The following is a 7,498-nucleotide window of genomic DNA, read 5'->3' as shown; positions in this document are numbered from 1 at the left end:
AAGTAGAAGAAGGAGTGCTCTTGAAATTTCAAATGGTGTGAAACTGTTCCCCTTTACAGAAAAAGAACGTGGCAAGACACCAATTATTAGGCATTTTTAAATTACCTTTTTTTTGTGAGAGCTGATTTATGCAATAAGATAAAGATATTGATGAAATTTTCTGGTTATTGATAATACACGTTTTCAGGATTCTTTCTCTTTTGTTTTTTAGACTTAGAATTTTGGCATGCCTTGAAGTAGGGATCAGGGCATTGTGCAAGGAGTACTCACTCGCAGAGCAGACTCCTTGAACAGCGGCAAGCGCCACGTGATATACATATTCCGCAGATGATTTATGGGTTACAGACGAGCTGTGACCTTTCCTCTCCCAACTGCAAACAGATTAAACAGAGCTGATTAACCGAGCCTAAAAGCACTGGGTTATTCTCTCTTATGAAGGTCTTTAGCAAACGCTCCCTCAGCCCTTCCACTTTATTCACTTGCAAATCGCCCTGCCCAAAGGGGTCTGACCAGCCCATCCTCAAACCTGGAGCCCTGCAGCGCCATCAGCTGCAATATCTTCTTATATGAGGGACGTTTCTTATTAATCAGAAACGCGGAATGGAAGCCAATCAGAGAGTTCCTTTGGTTTCAGATTCCTGCCTGCCTGAGTTAAAAGTGGTGCTGAAAGAGAGGCACAGTGAGATGCATGAAGATTCGGCTGGGAAGACACTGTGAAAAGAGAAGGGAAGGAATGAGACAGAAGCAACAACAGAATCAACCCTGCTGAGCGAGGCTAACTCCGTTTCATAGCTAAACAAGGTAAGTGTTATTCATTTGCTGACAAACAGAAGCCAGGCAGTTTTTGCTTTTTTGTAACGTAGGATAGATACTGCTATTCTCCTCTCAAGTATTTTTGATGCTGCTCTGTTCTCTTCTAATATTTGGTAGCAGGTAATATGTTTTATAAAATTAGAAAAAAAAATATTGAAGTGCTTAGCCTCCAAATATGAAAAGCTTCATTCCCACTCGACTTTTTAAAATTCCTAATGCACACCAACCTATTTTTATAGTCCTTTAAATTTGCTTTTGGTTTACCATTGTAAAAATAACACCAAAGTTCAAACGGCAATAGTTCATTGTAGTAGCTTTGAATTCCCCCTTAAAAAAAAAAAGTGATCATTTATACTCTTATGTATGTGAATTTGAAATGTTCCTCTAGTTTTCTCATAACTTTTGTTAACTACTTTGAGTCAGAAAGGTGAAAATGTAAAAGCACCATAATTCATAATTTAATGTGAATTTTTGTAGATAAGAAATGAGATCCTAGACTTAAAATATGTCTCATATGACAATGGCTTTCATGCTTTAAGAGTAACATAATAATTTTACCTGATAATAGACATTACTTCAATGTATGTGACCGTGACTGCTGGAAACATTCTAAATGTATATACCTGTTGGCTGCAATTGAACCATTTAATAATGTTGAAACTGAATGAAAATTCAAAAAAGTCTGCCAAAGGGAAAATTTGGCATTTGTAAGCTTGGAATGATATACTGATTTACAGGGAGTAATTTTTGTTCTGCTTTTCCATGCAGAATCGATATCAGTGTTCACATTTTAAGTAATTTCTTGAAAGCTCCATGATCTTATGAATAGGCTAGATTGTTTCTTTTTTTCTCTCTCAATGTTGTCTATAATGTCTCCAGGATGATGTAGAATTTAGCCACTTTAAATTGGGTGAAGTTCTCAGAGACTGTTATGTGTCAAAATGATATAATGAAAGTTACCACCTGTCACAAATAAGTTTGTAATAATTTGTCTGATCTATGCTTTGATGAAAATATAATGGATCATAGATTTGTGAGCACTTGCTCTTTTTTGGAGATTTAGCAACATTTCATGAGTTATGTTGTCAGCAAGATATTTCTAAGGATCTTTTTTTTTCATAATATACCCAAATCATGTAATCTGAAAAAATATGATTTTTATAATATCAACAAAAATTATTAACTTGAGAATCTTCATTTGGCTTTCTTTTGTGATTTCTGTGAAATTCGATAGATTTGTATGAAATCAATTATCTATCATTCATGTTCTTTATTTGATGGTTTTTTTTTAAATCTCCTGTATTTGGTAAAAGATGAACCATATTTTCAGATTCGCACAGTGATCTATTGCCTAGGCAATGCTGTGTCAAGTGAGGAATACATCTGTGTAATCATGAAAGTGAATGACAGTTTCAACAGATATTATAAGAGATAAGGACGATCAAATAGCAGGCTGCTCCATCCTGTTCCACGACAGAACTTGGAAAGAAATGAGCAGCATGTGTTTGTATTCTGTCACCGAATTTATCATCAGATGGAAGCAAGTCTTCTGCAGTGTAGAGAACATAGAATATTATATTCATTGAGTAGAAGAGACTTAAATGTTAAACAATAACTGATATTTATACACTTTTAAAATTGGGAAAATTTAACTTATGAGTTATAAGCAAACTATTGTAATAATAATGAATGAAGTAATACTTTAGAGAAAGCAGACTGCAATATTAGTTTAAAAGTGATGAATCTAACTTCAAGGTGAGGATATCTAACAGTTCTAATAAAGCAATAGTTATATAATATAACACAGTTTTTCAAATGTGAAAAATATTATTTTCTAGTGTCTTACCACACATTACCTAAAAGAGTGTTTGAACTGGTTTATATTTGTTATACCAATAATCATACCACTGTTATCATATATGCATAATTGAAATACAAATTTATTGGGACAGTTGTGTGTATCCAGGTCCTAATTCAAATTAATAGGAAATTATGCTTTTAAGTGATGTGTTCCTTAAATTGTAAATCTATCAGAACCTCTTCTGAATGTCACCTTGCATGGTATGCGGTCACTTTTGCAATTTCTTCTGTTCCTTTCCACACACCACTCATTCCATACAGTATCCTTTCCATTATATATTCCCCAGGTGAGAGATTATTTCAATAGTTTTGCGGGTATGTATTGCCTTCCCTTTGGTATCCTATAAGCAAACATTACTTTCTACAGTATATATTCTGATATATAAGAGGGAAGTCAACCTCAGTGTTTTGGCAAGTGCTTAAAATTATGTAATAAAAATTGTGTGACTAACATGACAATTCTAAGACTTGCAAAGAAAACATCAAGTGAAATCAAAGTTAATTTAAAGAATACGTGCAAATGTGTCATCAGCAAATGTTGGCAGTGACTTGTTCTCTGTGGAAGGGAGCAGCATTGCTGGGTCATTATCTCCCTTTAAAACACATGCTTCAGTGTATCTGATTGTTAGTTTGATCTGTTTTCATGAATTTTTCTGTTCACTTCAGTGAACATTTAAGTATACTATAGAATTAAATTGGCATTTGAAAAAGTATGATTCTTTTTAAAATGCAGAACATTTTGAATATTTATACTTCTGAGTTTATGTTTTTTATGTATCTCCCAATTTTCATCATTCCATCAGAATAAGTGCACAGTGTGTTTATTGGAGTAGGATATTTATGAAAAACTTCATACTTGTCTTCTTGTGTATTTTACTACTGAAAAAAAAAGCTACTTAAAACTGAGCTTTTTGGAGGAAAGAAAGTATTTGATACAAGACTAAAAAAAAAAGAGAAAGGACTGAAATGAAATTTCTCTGTCTGATTCTGAGCTTATGAGTAATACCACTTTTAATTGTGGACAATGAAATATTGTCTAATTTGTCTTCTCTTCTCTGTGTCTTTAGTACGTGTTGAAAAAGTAGACTGTCTCTTAAATACATCCCATGTTGTTGAATAAAGAAATGCTATCTCAATTTCGAGTTTATATAAGAGTTTGGAGCTTTAGATCTAGAATTGATATTTTAACTGCATCCAGGAGAAAACCAACATATAAGAGTATCATTCAAGAGTTAGGTATAGGAAAGGGTTTAATTACATAAAAGATACTGGTAATGATATCTGTAAAAATATGGTAATGATGGAAAGTTGATCAGAAAGATGGATAAAGATACGTAGATAGATAAGTAGATAAATTGATGACAGATAGGGCTTGATAATTTATATAGATAATAGATATACATAGGTTAATTATAGGTTATTAAGGTGAGAGATTGACAATAGACATTGTTATATGTGGTAAATACTAGGAAGATGAGTGAACATTAGAAATATGATAAATAGATGGGTAATAAAAAGACAAACATAGATCAGACAGACACACTCAGACAGACAGACAGACAGACAGACACACACACACACACACACAGAGAGAGAGAGAGAGAGAGAGAGAGAGAGAGAGAGAGACTCTAATGGGATGGATTAACTCTTTTGTGGCTTTAACCCATCCTGGCAAATATTAACTTAAGGGTTACTTTAGGTCTCTTCCTGGAATCACCATTATGTTCATTACTAAAGTATGCCAAGGATTGCATGGGGATAGAAGTCTCCTTTCATTTTTAAACATTCCCATTGCATTTCTAACGTGTTACTGTGCTTATTCCTAAACTAAGCACTCTTAGAGATGGTCTTATAGCTGCATTACAAATACAAAGTGCTCAAATAGATGACTACTGTGGAGCCTGACTAAGACATAATACATGAGCACAAGCACCATACACCTCCCCCAACGTAAATGTTCTAATATGGAATTTTAGTACAGTTTTGTTTATTCTTCAGAATTTCATATGCACAATGAACAGTGATCATATCAGTACTATTTCCATCCTCCTGTCCCCTCATATCTTCCCTAATTATTTTCTTCCCAATATCACACATCTCGTGGGGTTTTTTGTGTGTGTGTGTGTGTGTGTGTGTTTTGTTTTTGTTTTTATTGCACACTATACCCAATTCATGACGCACATAAGTGTTTGGTCAACACTTAGTGGGTGAAAGTACTTGTTTTGTAAAAACTGATAATATTGGATGAGAAATAACAATGCAAACAGTAATCTAAATTGTAGAGTGGTCTCTCTCTCTCTCTGTGTGTGTGTGTGTGTGTGTGTGTGTTTGTGTGTGTGTGTTGTACGTGGTGTGTGTTCTGTGCGTGGTGTGTGTTTATGTGTTTGTGTGTGCATGTGAATATATGTCTATACTTTTTATTTTATTACACTTTTAGGACAGAAGATGGAAAATAAAAGAATCAAGTAATTGGATAATATTAAATGTTATTATTTCTATTGAGCAAATTACTATCAGTCATATGATGAATTAATGCTCTCATTTCTTCGATTTGTATCAATAAAAAATAAGTTTCTTGCATTTTCAGTTAAAGAACTTCAAAGCTGTACCATAAATATACATTTAAATGTCTACTACTTATACTGTTTGGAGATTGATTCTATATTTATGAAGAGCAAAGATGATTTAATTTTAGTTTATTGTATTTTCATATAATACATGTATAAACATGTATTATAAATTTTAACGGAAATGCTAGGTAGCAAGATTTGTTATTTGAAGTTTCACATAGAAGTTTAATATGTCCTCAGCTACACTTCAAGAAGGAACTCTGTTTGGTAGAATTTATGTTAAAGTGGAAAGCACCTATAACATTCTCTGATTTCTAAAAGTTCCAATGTAGGGTGGATGTATTTTTGACAGAATCTCAAAAGTTCATGCTCATCAGGAAACAATGACTTCTGGAAGGACTGCTAACATGGAGAGAGCTATTGCATGTAGTGAAACATAATGTCCTATGTTGTCTAGGGAAATGAACACTGGTAATACATTTATTTAGTAATGAGAAAGATAGAGCTGCCTCAGCCTGCAAAGGTATTTTTCTGAATTTGACCCTCAGAGTCCATACATTGGAAGGTGAAAACATTCTCATGCATATTGTTCTTTGGCCTAGAAGCACACACACACACACACACACACACACACACACACACACACACACACACACACAAACTAGTGGCTCAATGTTCATCCTCTCAACATCACTCAAATAAATAAGCACATAAACAGCAATTTTACAAAGTAATGACAAAATATGTATTACTTTGTAAAAAAATGCAGTATTAGCCACGATCATTCTTTAAGGGATAACTTTTTTCCCTAGAATCCTTTATCAGGATGTCTGTTCTACAACCTGGATACAATAGAATTCTATGCAATTGCCAGAAGTATTTTTACCACATATTCACATCTTGTGTTTTATTACTAACAATCTATAACACATCTAATACATCAAATTTTAATTTTAAAAGATAAACCATCTAGTACAAATTACATAATTACGTCTTTGTGTCTTCAAATGTTTATTTGTTTTTACAGCTGAGTTTTCATTTAAACTTAAATATTTGCACGTATTGGTACTTTATTACATGAACATGTTTGTATGGACCCAAAGTATTTACAAAAGGTTGAAGGAAATAATAAAATTATTTCTATGTGTTCATAACAGTTAATTTATTACTAATAATGATTAATATGGTGAAATATAAAGCAAGTTAACAGATCGTTTATAGGTAATAGATCACATAAAGTGATGAAACTTTCATTAGGATACTTTTATTTTTCCAAAAGTTAAACTGAATTATACTATATGTTGTACATTTAAGTAATTTAGTGAATAGTGTGCATTAGACATTTTGAAAAGCTGTGACTAGAAATAATTGTTGCCATTTAATTTTCATGGTTCTTGAGGACTGCAAAATATAATCTCTTTTCCCACACATATGGTGGGTGGGGAAACTATTATATAAAATACAGATTATAATGAAATCAGAAATCCTATTTATATCATGTTAGAGGCTTAGCAAAAAATACCTTAATAATTTCACATTTGTCAGTACAAAGCTTTAATATTCCATTGTGGATTTCAAATTAATTGTCTGACCACTTTACCTACTTCAGGGTCATCTTAATAGACACTTGACATTTTTTACATTCATAGAGGGAATTGATAATCTTAAGAGCACATTTATTTTATATTGAAAATGTACAAAGACTTAAAAATGTTGTATTTCATATAACCATATACACACAAGTACTAATAAAATATCCAAAGAAAATTAATTATCTTATCACTAATATTTATAAACAGTAACAGTTTATTATAATCTAAAGTAATATTGACTGAGCTCCTACTGGAATAAATTAACTTTGTGAAAAAAAATTAAAAAAAATTTTACTCTCAGATCTAGTTTATCTAGTTCAAATTGGTAAATTTAAATCTTTCTGTCCTGTCTACATCTGTTTGTCTCTGTGGGTGTCTTTCTCTCTCTCTCTTTTTCTTTCTTTCCTTTTTTATTTTTGTGTGTGTATTTAAAAAGTACTTTATTTTTAAAAGATATTTTATTGGATATTTTATTTGTTTTCATTTCAAATATTATTCACTTTTCCAGTTTCCCCTCTGGAAACCTCCCTATCCCATCCTTCCTTCCCCTTCTTCTATGAAGGTGTTCCTCCACCCAACCACCCTCTTCCTCTTTCCCACCTGGACATTCCCCTAAACTGGGGCATTGAGCCTTCATGGGACTGAGGCCCTCTCCTTCCCTTG

General features: G+C 32.7%; 1 protein-coding gene across 1 annotated transcript in view; it reads left to right on the top strand.

Moving 5' to 3' along the window:
• Positions 1-290: 290 nt before the first annotated feature.
• Cdh9 (cadherin 9) overlaps positions 291-7,498 on the top strand; it is a 137,125-nt gene continuing 129,917 nt past the window's right edge. The window contains exon 1 of the mRNA XM_032898754.1: positions 291-801. The gene's annotated coding sequence lies outside the window, so the exon portion shown is untranslated. The remainder of the gene's footprint in view (positions 802-7,498) is intronic.

Source organism: Rattus rattus, chromosome 3 (assembly GCF_011064425.1).
Source record: "Rattus rattus isolate New Zealand chromosome 3, Rrattus_CSIRO_v1, whole genome shotgun sequence".
NCBI lineage: Eukaryota > Metazoa > Chordata > Mammalia > Rodentia > Muridae > Rattus > Rattus rattus.
The sequence above is the reverse complement of the archived record's forward strand: the minus strand, read 5'-3'. Positions and strand labels throughout refer to the sequence as shown.